We start from the raw sequence: 15,097 nt of genomic DNA, 5'->3' as shown, positions 1-15,097 counted from the left end.
ACCATCTAAAGAACCCTTTTCAGGCTTTATCATAGGTGTAAGAAAGATTGACCTTTGTCACTATTGCCCATTACAAAGTGTAAGGCTGTTCTTGGTTTGGTGCAAAAGGTTCTAATAATTTTCACTGGTGAACAGAATCGGTCATTAGGTCTTCTCTATTACAACCTTGTGCAGAACACTAAGAGACAAAGTTAATGAGGGGAAATTTTAACACCACTATTAGCATAAATTTTGTTTAATAAGGTGAAATGTAATCATATAATTCCCAGGACCTTGTACCAGATTTCTGTAGAAGGATAAGGTAACTCTAATCAGCTGTTTATTACATTAGGCTCCTGCAGAAGGCCAAGCACCTGAAAGCTTTGTAAGAGAAGTCAGTTAAAGTCAGGGTCTTATTGATGATTTAAAAGAGAAATATTGGCCTGGATCTGAAAAAGCCTGGGATAAAACCGGAATCGCTGAACATAGCGGACAATGAGGACTACCGAGAACTCAAGAACAACGGCAATGGGTTTTTGATCCTACTGCACGTACTGGCTTTGTGGGAGCCTAGGCAGTTTAGATGCTCACCTTACTAGAACTGGATGGAGGTGGGTGGTCCTTGGACTTCCCACAGGGCAGGGAACCCTCACTGCTCTTTGGACTGATGAGGGAGGGGGACTTGATTGGGGGAGGGGGAGGGAAATGGGAGGCGGTGGTGGGGAAGAGACAGAAATCTTTAATAAATAAATAAATTAAAAAAAGAGAAATATTGGGTTATTTTCATAGGATTGTCTTGCAACACCATAAAGACACCACTTGGCTTTCCTAAATAATTTCTCCAACCTGTGAGTTTGATGATAGAGTACATGGCAGCCTCCGTAAATGAGTGTTCATGGGCGGTTATGGTGCAGAAAGAAACATGATAGCTGTGCCAAGTATTCTTCCAGAAAGAAATAGTGTTCCATAGTTGGTAAGTACAGGTTTTGGATTTGGCATCAGTATTAAAGAAGATAGGTCTATTTTCTCAACCATGGATAGACTTTTCTGAGTATATTTGTCTCACCCTAGTAATAGAGGATAATCTTGCCATCTGAATGGACAACCTTAATGCTATCTGCAAAGATGCTGTCACCATATTGTAGGATGTATTTATCTTTAGCGGGCTATTGTTCCACTTACTGGAGCTCTCTAAAATGGGTTCTAACAAATACTTTCTATACATCAATTTTCTATTTCATGGTTAAAATATGCAATATTTTTGATTGGTGATTTTTGATCACTTAAAATGGTCTTGCCTAGTGTGTTTTTCACTCTTCATTATTGTTAATACCATCTAATCTTGGTTTAGGGAGAGGCAATGGGAAATATCTGTACACAGTATATATTGTGTGTGTATTAGTGAACATATATATGTTCATTCAGTCATGCACCAGATATTTAGTCACTATCTACTGCATTTCAGGCACTGTTCTTAACATTAGGCATGTTGAAAAGCATATGAGAGTCTGTGCCTTGCCACTCAAATGCTAGTAAAGGACTCAGACAGTGTAAATGTCTGAAATTTTCATAGAACAAATAAAAATTTACTAAAAATGAAAAATGGCTATCTAATTACACATGAAATCGAATCACCTTACCTCTTCTGATTCCAATGGTTTGAGGTGTGATACAGGGAATATCAAGTTGCAAGGGATTCTGGTAGTGCAATTTTGTAACTATTGTATTTCTTTCATAAAGTGATAAATGATGAAATTCACCTCACAGCACCTCCAGACCTACTTTGCAGAAAATAGTAGCACAGGCTATTTCTGTTGTAATGTTAGAGCATGTTCAGAACTGAAGTGCTGGCAATGAACAGTTATCAGCAGGAAGGAATGATCGAAGGAATGCACATAGAGAAGTATTTTTTTATGTTAAAAGGCATAAGGTTTTTCTTTTCGGGGGGACGTTAGTCATAACAGGTAAAAATTTGCCTTCTGTTTGCCTTTATATTTTCAAGACTGAAAACTTCCATCACAAACCCATTTAAGCTAATGACATTAGCTGTTAATGCCAATCCATATGCCTTGACAATTAGAAATACCAATGGTGATAGGAATGCATATAAGATATGCAGATATGATATGAGCATCGCAAAATATGGACATAGAAACACCCAATAAGGTTGTTAGAAGAAGACAATTCATGTGAGATGCAGGACAGACACTCTCCCAGTCATGATCGACTCAGCCCATTTGGTTGAGCTAATGTCTTGTGTAGTAAATGTTGGCAGCTTTTACATTGCAAAAAGTTCCACAGAGTACATTTGACTGTAGAAGTCCAGTGAGAACATTTAATACAAACCAAAGTTTCTAGTTTGTTTTGATAACTCAGATGATTTGTCATAATTTTGTTTGCATCTTCATGTGTAAATAGTCTGTCTTTGACTAGCATTAGTCTCAGTATCTAGAGTGCCCATTTGTGTTGCCTCATTATCTCATTCCAATGAATGTTTCTTTTCAGCTTGTTCACTTACTTTTGTTAAATTTCCTGGCTGTGTGCACAAATAATACTTTATTAAATTGCACTGATACTGTTTGTAGTTTACTGAGCTTATTTATCTTACAACTGAGTCACTAATGCTTATAGAAACTGTTTATAACTTGGCATGTAGTTTGTTACATAATATGGGTTCTTTTATAATTTTATAATGCTTTGAGTTTGTACTCACTGTGAAAGAGACAGATATGCCTATACAGGGTGGACCTAGTTTACATTGTTGGTAGGTGTTCTTCTGTTGCCCATATGTGGCAAAGTCTGGGAGTGAATTGTGCCTGTTCCAGTAGATGAACAAAATCAATTCTTGACTTGCCCATCTTTGCAAAAGTGGTTGCTTTCTATAAAACCACTCTTATCAATTCAGTGCTACAAAAGGAGCATTGTGAGAGGAAATCAAAGTTAGATTTTTTTATTCAATTGGAACTTTAAAATGCTGTCATCATGTACCATGACTATGACAAGCTGTATACAGACAGTAGCTGCTTATCTGTTATGACTGATGTCACATTGGAAAGGAAAACCTTATCAGTGTTATGTGTTTCCCTTTCCTCCCAGACATATCTCAGGACCATGGTGTCTGTAAATTTATAAGAAGTATTCACAGTAGGAGCAAGAATTTGCAAGAATTTTTATTACTGGGAGAATTTATTGAACTGCATAATGGCCAGCAATGACTATGATAGCTGCAATAGCAAATTGCAACAAGAAATGCAATTTTTCTGTTTGTTGTGAATGTAGACTAAATGTTGCTGCATATATGGAATTCATTCTTTTTGTGTAATTGAAATTTTTGTTAAAGTCAAAGATGTTTATATTTTGCTTTTTCTTATATTTTACAAATATAAAATGAAACTAGAAATTATAGTTTCTTTCATGTAAAAGATTCCTAAAGCAAACAACCACTGACAGTTGTTAAATTCTTGTTTGAAAGACCAACAAGATAACCACTGTCAAGTCCAGAGTAAAATTTGCTTCGGCTAAGCAAACAAGACTGATGAGATTAGAATATATTGTACCAGCTTCTTACCAGCTTTCTGAAAGTCCAAGAATTCTGTGTTTTCTCTATGGGAATAGAGATTATCCGATTACCAGTTCTTTCTTACTGACCAAGATTACTCTTCTATTTTAACAAATTCATTGGATAGTGACATAATTTATAGGATATGCTGGGATCCGCCAGGCTCCTGTAAATCTTGGTCCCTGTTGCAATGTTTGACATGTCCTCACACCGGTTTTGGCATTCTGCTTCCTGTCAGCTGCTAAAAGGGAAGAGAGAGAAAGGCAAGTTAGATTTGCAAGTCTCTATTCCCTCTATCGTTTTCAAACGTACTTTGATAGGTTCTTCACAGACCCACAAGCATTCTACTTTGCGTGGCTCGGTTTCACAACACTTCTGCTAATCTCCCAGTCTGTTCCTGTTTCTCCTTACCAAGTTCTCAAAGAAGCAATTCAAATATCTTGTCAGATTCTCTGTCTCTCTGTCTCTCTGTCTCTGTCTCTGTCTCTCTCTCTCTCTCTTTCACACACACACACACACACACACACACACTCACACACAACACTACCACCAAAATAATAGGAATCAACAACCATTGATCATTGATAACTCTCTATCAATGGTCCCAAATCTCCAACAAAAAGATACAGAACAGCAGAATGGATGAAACAAACAAACAAACAAACAAAAAAACCAAAACAGGATCCATTCTTCTGCTGCATACAAGAAACATACCTCAGCATCAAAGATATACATTACCTTAAGGTAATGGATTGGGAAAAGATATTCTTAGCAAATCAACCTAAAAAGTAAGCTGATGTAACCATTTTAATATCTACTAAAATAGATTTTAAGCTCAAACTAATCTAACATGACTTTATGATAAAAGTCCTATTGAGAATAGAACTAGTGGGAATATATGTCCATATAATCAAGGCTATGGAGTTTCTGGTTTTAAATAACGCTCAAATAGGATTTCCAAACTTAGACATCAGGTGATTATGTGCCAGTACGGATTTGTACAGCTTTATTATGTTTGCTTGTATTTAACGATTTAGGGGCAATATTAATCTAATTCATATACATTGCACAAATATATAACCATTCTCAAGAGTTCAAGCTAATCTGGTTAATAATCCTACGTCCTGTTCCCTCATTAACACCAAAATATATTCTCATATCATATCATTACTTTTCCTAATTTCAAGCTAACTTTTACATTTTGTGGTTTCCATACAAAGTATTAGGAAGATCCAGTTTAATAAAACCAAATAAGGAAATAATTTGCTACAGTAATATTGAAAAATTTAGGGCCTGGTGGGGTGGAACAAGCAGAGGCAGGCAAATCTCTGGAAGTTCAAAGTCACCCTGGTTTACATGGTGATTTCTAGAACAGACCCTGTCCCAAACAAAAAAAAAAGAATAATTAAAAATTTAAATGTATTCCCTCATAATTCCATTCCTCAAGACAAAAATGTTCTATGTAGTCTTTAAGTATATCATTTTTGTATCTATCAACTCTCTCTCTCTCTCTCTCTCTATATATATATATATATATATATACTTTATCATATTATATATGTAGTCTATGTCTTGTTTTTCTCTTGAAATTTAATAGTGATATCCCCATGCCACAAATTTTACTAGCTTATATGACTTAATGTCTGATTATATAACTACTTCCATATTATTGAATATTTGATATTTTTCTTGTTTGTACTTTTTTACACATTTATTTTGTATGTTTTTTTTGTGTGTGTGTCTGTGTATTTTGGTGGTTGAAAGGACAGTCTGTGGGAGTCAGTTCTTTCCTTTTCCATGCAGGTTCTGGGAATGACTCAAATTTTCAGACTTGTATGCAAGTACCTTTATTGCTGAGCCATCTGTCTTTCCCTTTGCATTTTAATTTTTTTGCCACCATATAATGTTTTTATTCTATTACTTAACAATTATTTTGAAGTATGATTTCTGTATCAGACTATTCATCTTTAAGTTCATATGAGAAAAAAATCCAATTATCTTTAGAAAATATAGGTCCTAGCCAGGTCATGGTGGCACATGCCTTTAATCCCAACACTCAGGACGCAGATGGAGGTGAACCTCTATGAGTTTGAAGACAATCTGGTCTACAAGAGCAAGTTCCTGGACAGCTAGGACAGTTGCACAGAGAAACCCTGTCTCGAAAAATAAAATCAAACTAACAAACAAGCAAAAGTATGAGTCCTTATTTTCACCTGTATTGAAATGTATAGAACTTGGAGTTCAATTTTGAGGCTTTGAAACGTCTAGGAAAGAGTTATACCATTATTAATTTCTTTATATTTATTTTTATTTTTTATGAGACAGGATCTAGCTCTGTAACCCAAGCCAGCCATCAACTCCTATGTAAAAGGAAAGACAGGCCTCAAACTCTTAGTGATGCTTTAGCCTCTTTCTCCCAAGTGCTGAGATTAATGCTGTGCCCCAACATACCCAGTTATAATGCAAAGTTTTAAATGATCAAAAAAATAGGTTCAACTGGAAATTAAACTAATATGAAGAAGAGAGTGAAAAGAAAATGTGCATACAACTTCTTAATGTGAATGGAAAAAACTTGGTACAGATCTAAACAGAATTCTCAAAAGAAAATGCAATTGGCTGAAAAACACTTACAGAAGTGTTCAACCTCCTTAGTCATTCAAGAAATGCAAATCAAAACTATTTTGAGATTTCATCTTATACCCATCAGGATGACTAAGATCAGTAAAACAAATGACAGCTCTTGCTGGCAAGGATACAGATTAGGAGGAACACTCATCCATTGCTGGTGGGAGTGGGAACTTGTACAGCCACTATGGAAATCAGTATGATGGTTCCTCAGAAAGATAAGACTCCATCTTCCTCAAGATATAGCTATACCACTCTTGGGCATATACTCAGAGGACTCTATAGCCTACCGCACAGACACTTTTTCAACTATGTTCATTGATTCTCTATTCAAAATAGCCAAAAATTGGAAACAACCTAGATGTCCCAAAATAGAAGAATGGGTAAAAAAAAGTGTAGTGCATTTATGCAAGGGAATATTTCATAGCCATTAAAAATGAAATCATGAAATTTGCAAGTAAATGTATGAAGCTAGAAAATACACTGAGTAAGGTAACTGAGACCCAGAAAAAAAAATATATGTATTTGCTAAAATGTGGATGTTAGCTTTTAAGTCATTAATAAGCAAACTACAATCTGTATAATCACAGTGGTTAGGTAGAGAACAAGGGAGTAGGTGGAGGGATGAGTCACCCTAGGAATAAGAAACAGAATAGATAGTTGTGGATGGAAGGGGTAGGACTTGAATGGGAGTATCAATCAGGGATGGGGACAGAAAAAGCATTGATGGAGAATATATGGGAAGGGACATATAAAACTAAGGGCTATTTGAGGAGTTATATGGAAACCTAATACAATAGAATATATATATGAATGTGATATAAATGTAGTTGCCAAATAATGGGGGAGATAGAACCCCAAGTGAACATTTCTTCTTATCAAATCAAGCTTCCTGAACTAGTTATGGGTTACATCTAACAAGATTGTTGGCCCAAACAGTTCCATGGGAATCTTCAGACAACTCAGGTGTTTGCTAAGTCTATTTGTTTCTCTCTACAATCTGACAGTAAGGCTCTATTGCTGAAGACAACTCATTGGACACAGAGGATTTGACCTGGTATCTACCTAGAACCTTCACTTCTATTAAGTTGATGGTACTGAAAGATAATCTGCAAAGGAGACAGATAAACACCATCTTAGCTACAAACCCTTCAATCTACCAGAGTGACTTGTTTGCAAGATATGCTGGTGCAATAGTGGAGTAAAGCTTCTGGGAGTAGCCAACCAATGTCTGATTTGTGTTACAACCCATTCCATGAGATGGAACCCATATCCAAAGCTTCTTGGGTGGCCAAGAATTTGAGACTACGTAGCCTACGGATCTAGAGAAAACAGCATTCTATTGTTTTTGCTAAAGGAACCTAGCAGTAAAACAACTCCTAATGATATTCTGCTATCCTAATGGATCAGTACCTTGATATCAGCCATTATCAGAGAAGCTTCCTCCTGTAGTAAATTGGAACAAATAAAGTAACTCACTGCTATACAATATATACAGAGTGATAAACTTTGGAACACTCAGCGATAAATGCCTACTTCAGGGCTCAGGAGCCATGTGAAAGAGGAGAGAGAGTGCAAGAGACAGAGGAGATAGAGGGCACCAAGGAAACAAGGCACTCGAAATCAAGACAATCAAAGCTCCTATAAACTCACAGAAACTGAGGCAGCATGCAAAGGGCCTACACAGTTCTGCACTACATGGGATGCTAGAGCTAAAAGAAGTAAACACATATGCCTATTCCTAACTCAGAAGCTATTCTCCAACTGATAGTCATCTGCAAATGAAAAATTAGTTTTTCTAAGGGAGTTTTGCAGCGAACTTCTCGACCAGCGAGAAAGAACAACCACCACACGAGGATTCTTCTCAGATCATGCTTTAATGGAGTGCCCTTGGTTGAGGGAGAGCAGGAAGCGAGAGGGGCCCCCGAGAGCACTAAACCAGCTGCTTATATAGGGAGTAGGCACATGGGTTGCCCTGTGATTGGCTGCCACCATCAGCTGACACCAGACTGCATGGGGATAGGCCCAAGGACTCTAAACCACCTCGCATGCAGGAAGTAGGGGGCACGCAGCTCCCAAAGGCATAGCCAAATATGGAGTTGTTTATTTCCAACAAGACAGGATGTCGGTGCCATCTTGTAATGGCGATCCTGTCCGGCTCCCTGCAGTTCCTTCTTTTTGTTTGTGAGCACTGAGCGCAGGACTAACGTCATCCAATCTGTCCCCCACCTCATGATGTGTTGGTCGATCAAGGATGGAAGATATTCTCCATAGACACATCTTCCCCTGTGCAATGGGTATTCAAGGAACCCCAGGGGTGCAAAGGCTCTGTCGCAGGAACCTACATCTGCATACCTACCCAAGTGTAATGGATCAACAGATCCCATGGGGTGCATAGGCTGTGCATGATGAAAGCCCTAAGCGTCTCTTAGTGCCGATAGCCATATCTGGGGGGAGGAGCCATACTCCAGGGCAGCCAATGTTTGGGAGATAATTACTTTGTCCCTCTTGGTTTGGGCATGAAGGTGGCAGACCAACCACAGGCACAACACATAGCCCCCCAGGCAGCTTGCCAAAAACATGCCCATGCCCACTCACTCCTTATTGAAAGCACAGGGACCCTTTCTCTGTAAAGTTACGTGCTTCTAAAGGGGCTACTTCAGAATCATACATTAAAAATGGTAAATCAAGGTTTCTATTGGTGGTAAAAATCTGGGGAAAACTGTGGCATCATGCCGAACAGGCATCGCCTTTGGGAAGGCTGACAGGATTCCCCATCTGTGCTCCGCCTTCCCTTGGATCCACATCATCAGGGACGTCAGCAGGATCTTCTTCCAGAGACTCAGCCTCATCCTTAGGAACTTCCTTGAACATGCACGTCAGCCAGCTCGGAACCCAAAGCGGAGCCTCTTGGCCCTGTGGCAAAACACATACAGCTCCCCTGGATCTTGCCATCACAAGATCCGGTCCATACCATTTGTTATCCAATACATCTTTCCACATTACATATTCCTTTTTTTCCATAGGGCCTGCTGCGTGCTTTTCAGCTGCTGCAGTACCCGACTAATTCAGGTTTAAAAAATTAAGTGTGAAGAGCACAAGTGAGATTCTTTCCCTGGGGGAAGCGGATGCAGCTATTCCCCCTTTTTGTTTTTGCAGAATTTTTTAATACTTTGTTAGCTCTCTCCACAATACCTTGTCCTTGTGGATTGTATGGAAGGCCCATAATGTGGGTCACCTGGAGCTGTGCACAAAAGGCACGAAATCCATGGGAGGTATATGCTGGGCCATTGTCTGTCTTAAGGCATAGGGGTTTTCCCCAGGCAGCCCAGGCCTCAAGGCAATGTGTTTTTACATGAGTCATCTTTTTTCCCTGCTAGGGGTGTGGCATGAATAATGCCAGAAAAGGTATCCAATGATACATGCAAATATTTGAATTTGTCAAATTTAGGCACATGGGTAACATCCATTTGCCCCAACGCGTTATGTTGCAGCCCTCTAGGACTGATCCCAACATGTAGAGAAATGAAAATAGATCTACATCCATCTCCATGTACAAAACTTAAGTTTAAATGAGTCAAAGGCCTCAGCATATAAAAATTATGTTGAACCTTACAGAGAAAAATTTTTGAAGTACATTTTGCTACATCTCAAACATAGCCTCAGTGGCACAAACATTGTGAGAAACCATAAATTATATCTCCTGAATTGAGATCCTTTTGTATAGCAAGGCTATAGAGTGGGAAAAGATCTTTATTTATCATAAATCCATTTTAAAAATATATGAAGAACTCAGGAAATTAGTTATTAAAAATTAATCTAATAAAAATATTTGTTATAGACCTAAACTGAAAACTCCCAACAGACGAACCCAAAAATGACTGAGAGACACCTAAAAAATGTTTAAACATAACATCCTTTAACCGTCAGAGAAAGGCAAATTAAAACTCTGAGATTTTACCTTATCCTTGTAGAAATAACCAAGATTAAATATTACTGCTAACAATTTATGCTTAAGAAAATGTGGGTAGGGAAACAATTCCATTGCTGGAAGTGCAAACTGACAGTCAGTCACCTTTGGATCACACATAGTATTGAAAAACCTGAACAAACCAGACTCTCCCAGCAGGAAGAGAAGAACCAAAAATCCAGGACTAGCCTGTACAGCGACCCCGCATCAGGAACTAGTTGAAGACAAAGTTAGACTGCAATCTTGAAAAACAGGTTTTCCAGCTGCAATTATCACAGTATTGTTTTAGGAACTAGTGGATTACGACCTTGGGAGTGGTCCCAAGGCAGGGAGCTGTCCTCCAGGACCACCATTGGATTTTTGGAATTTATGACCCTCCGGGACAATTGGGCTGTGGTCTCTTTCCTCAAAAATTCTTTCTCCTGGTCACTCGGAGTTGAACTCCTCCCCCGCCAACCAAGGCCATGTGCGCAACCTCAGCAAGGACGGCCTTTGGCAAGCCATGGGGGGGGGCGCCATCCCGAGACCTGAGTGAGAGTCTCCCCAGCACTGAGGGACCCCCATTATGTCTATATTTTAAAATTAGGCAAATATCTACCTCAAAACTTAGCAATACCCCTTTTGGGCCTAAATAGAAAGTTGTTTAACCATAAGAACATGTGCTCAGCCTTGCTTGCAGCAGAATTACTTTATTATAGCCAGAATCTGAAAACCCAAATGTACCTCTTTTACATCTAGAATAAATGAGACACCATCCTTTTAAATATCCATGAATACCACACAATATCTTGGAGTAACTTTAAGCAAGCAGGACAGAAGTTTGAGTCCTGTCATCTCTGCCTGTGAAGGCGGAATTTTTTTTTTTTTTTTTTTACCATTATCACTTGTTAGAGTATAACTCTGGACATTGATAAATTTAGTTAAGAGGCCTGAGGCCTGAGTCTCAGCAGGCTACCCTGAAGCCACACCTAGATGGCCAACACAAAATGAGCTCAATAGCATCTTCGGAGGATCCTTGTCTCACAAGCTTAAGTAATAACAATCTAATAATTTTTTAATTTACCTTTTCTACCTAGAGCTCCTTTGAGTTTATATTATGGTTTCCAGTTTGGGGTTTTAATGGGACTTCCTAGTGTGTAGACCTGTGTGTCTCTGCATATATATGCTATTCTTGTGATTTTTCTTCAGATCTTTTCCTTGTTTCATTGTTTTGACATGTTCTGAGTTGTTTTTTGTTATGTATATTACTTTGTTTTATCATTATTCCTTAGGTGTCTGTTTTTTAAGGAGAGAAGAAAGGGTGCAGATCTGGATGGGATGTGAGGTCTGGAGGAACTATGAGTGGTAGGAGAGGAGAAACCATACACAAAATATATTGTATAAAATATCTGTTTTCAATAAAAAGAATAAAGAAACTGGATTTAAAAGTGAAAGTTTTCAGATATGGATTTCAATCCGGAGACTAGAAGAAACCTTGAGGATATCATCTCAATTTATCATTCAACACATTCAGTAGTTCAAAAAAACATGGCAATATGCAACTATCTTTGTATTAAGCCATGAGAAATTTCTTTGCAGTTTCCATTCAGCCCTGTGCGCATCAGACTTGATTTTGAGAAAGTGCTTTAGGTAGTAAAGGAGTAATTCAGAAAATGAAGGGATGTCCATAGGAGGCACAGAGAGGACCAGAATAGGGGCCTGTTCAGAATGCCTGAGGTATATCAAAGTCTTGCTAAAATAACAGCATGTGGACATAATGGAGAGCTGACGTTTTACATATCAAGAGTTTAGACCTATATGCTCAGATAACAGCCATGTATATTATATACCATTGGAGGGGGTTGGAATGAAGCATAGACAGTGCTTAACTGTGGTGAAAGAGAGATCTTGCTGAAGGCAGGGATACACTGTTCTTGTTTTAAAATGTGTTAGACAAATGGGGCAAATCACTAGTATAAACATAATTAAACCTGCAAGCTTCTTTTCCACTGTTTTTCTATATGTTTATCTTAAAGAAAGGCACACATAAATATGAAGTGCCAATATCTGCAACCTGTAATGTTACTTAATATAGGAAACCAGCTTGGCAAATGTAATTAAATTAAGGACATTCAGATGGAAAGTACACATATCATGTAGGAGGAGGAGAAACAGCACCGACAGAAAAGATGATACATGATTCCATAGGCAGGCATTGTATTGATGGAGTTAAAGAAAGCTAACCACTTCATTGACCTGGGACATGCAAGTTAAAATTCACCCTCAGAGCCACAGAGAAGGAAGAAAACATCCTGATTACACATTCATTTTTTAATTCATTTTATTAAAAATGTTTGATGCTTTTCTATAGGAGTACTATATTTACAATATTTCTACCCCTTTCCTTCCCCCAACTTCTTCTATATACACCCTACTTGCTCTCAAGAACATAAACTCCTTCTCTTTCATTATTGCTACATCTTCATGTACATACGTGTGTGTGTGTGTGTGTGTGTGTGTGTGCACATGTGTGTGTGTCTGTGAATGCAGCTTGCTGACTTCACTTAATGTTGTCCATATGTGTTTGCCTTTATGACTGACCACTTGGGATTAGATAACCTATCATGGGACTCATTCCTGGAGAATAGTAATTCTCTGCATCTCAACTGCCATTAATTTCCAGTGGATTTTCAAATTAGTCATGGAACCTTGTAAGATATTTACCCCATCTATATTGGCATTGCACATGTTTTATTTGGGTGATTTCTGCGATGATCTCTATCTGCTGCAAATCAAAGCTCCATTGATAATGGGTGAGAATTTCAGTTATATAAAGATTTGCCTTCACTCTGGCTGAGAGAAACTGGTTTTGGCCTTCAAGTCTTCAGAGCAGTGAGACAATAAATCTCTTGACATCTTAAGCTACCAAATTTGTCAGGAGGAGGGGGTCCCATGGTTCCTAAGATAGTCTCTAACTAGTCAACTATTTCCAAAGTATTAGCCCAATTTTTATTTCAAATATACATGTCTCCAAATAGCTGCTCTTTTAGTCTTTATGGCTTAGAGGTTAGTGGGTGACACATGGTTCTATTTTATACATTGGGTAATTCTTGCAAGTTTTTGCATGCTCTATTTAACAGTGTTTACAGAGTGAGATGGTGCAGGAATCCAAAACAAAGCCAAGCAATGCAGCTGAACAGAAGTTCTTGTTAGAGATGACACATAAACACCCAATCTCCGATGAGCAGCACTATTCTGAACTGGCATGCTATTATATTAGAGGATTGTTCCCAAGAATTTTTGCTCTCAAATGCATTTGAAAAAAATTGTTGTTCCTCCATGGGCAACTGTAGCAGGATTCATATGAGAATCTATCATATGTATGTAAAGATTTCATGAATGTAAAGCATATTTATGTCATATTTAATGGTTTGTAAAATTTTGTGCACATTAAAGAAACAGTGAATTAAGTTGACCTGAGAAGGAGAGGTTCTTAAGGCACATAGGGGTTCTTAAATCAAGCAGAACATTTTTTCCAATTTCAGGCTTCTGTTTACAAGTGACAACCACAGATTCTTGTATGGCAGTTGAAACACATGCTATGGCAAACACGTGATAGTCAAAGAGTAACTTGAGTAAGTTGGGTCTCTCCCTAATGGTTTTCCATTCCCCAGGCTTGGTGGCAAGCACAATTTATTTGCTAACCTATCTTAACTGTTCCCAAAGCTTCTTCATCTGTAAAATATGGCTAATAATAATCCCTACTTTTTAAAGTAATAAAACATGTGAAGTACTTGACACAAAGTGTTTCATTGACCAAACATTCAATTTTGGGTCATTATAAAAAGTAAGTGCTATAAGGCAGGCAGTGGTGGGAAACTCCTTTAATCCCAGCAGAAGCAGAGGCAGGCAGATCTCTGTGAGTTCAAGACCAGCCTAGACTACAGAGCTGTTCCAGGATTGCCAAGGAACACAAAGAAACACTGTCGAAAAAACAAAATAAAACAGGACAAAAAGTGCTATAATGAGTATATTATTTTTGGTATGTGGTAATGTCTTATGGTTACACATGTCCATTAAAAAGCATCTTTAGAAAGTTCAAGGCAGTCTTTTGTAGGAAAATAGGTCATCATGGTAAGCAATGTAAGTCAGACTTAGAGAAGTGTCATGTATTCTCTTCTATTCAAAACCTAGTTGTTGTTTTTTTTTTTAAGAAAAAGGCCATGAAACTAAAACACTATTGGAATGTGGACAGAGGTCAGGAGGATACCCTAGAATGAATGATAGGAGGATTAGAATGAAGTAATATATAATATGCACATATGAAAGTATCATAACAGAAATCATTATTTAATAAAATTAATATGAGGTAATAGTGTTGCAATAATTAAAATTTATTATTAGTGCCTCCTGATTATGCATGTGTTTGGATCATAGTGTGGTATTTAATATGTTTTTGCAATGTGTAATGATTAGATCAGGGTAGCTGATGTGTTGAAAATTTTGAAGATCTTGTTGAATATTAAGTTGATGATAGCCCTTTTCCACTTTTTATTTTTATTTTCCCCTGTTAAGGAAGTGCCAATTTAATTCCCAACATCTTTGTATCAGTTTTTTTTCTCAAGAGCAATATTAGAATTCCAGTTTCCAATTCCTCTCTATTTTGGACATGTGATTTAAAGCATAATTTTATCTATTCTAGTGTGTACCTATTGTATATATCAGTATAGTTCTAAAACATTTATTTTTAAGTAATAGTTTGTGAAGATTTATAATGTTTGGAACATTTATTCCATAGTCCATTACTCTTTCTTTACGTGCTCCTCCCTTTCCTATTGGTCCCTTTTCTGCCCTTTCATGCCCCCAGAAAACTGTGCTTCTACTTTCATGATTTCATTTATTTGTATCATATCTAGGAACCATAAATGAGAGACAACATCCAACATTTCTGTGTCTAAGATTTGCTTAATACACTGACTATTATA

The sequence above is a fragment of the Microtus oregoni genome, unplaced genomic scaffold (assembly GCF_018167655.1).
Source record: "Microtus oregoni isolate MIOR12 unplaced genomic scaffold, Mior012 000063F_ref0000156, whole genome shotgun sequence".
NCBI classification, from domain to species: domain Eukaryota; kingdom Metazoa; phylum Chordata; class Mammalia; order Rodentia; family Cricetidae; genus Microtus; species Microtus oregoni.
This window is presented reverse-complemented; position numbering follows the sequence as displayed.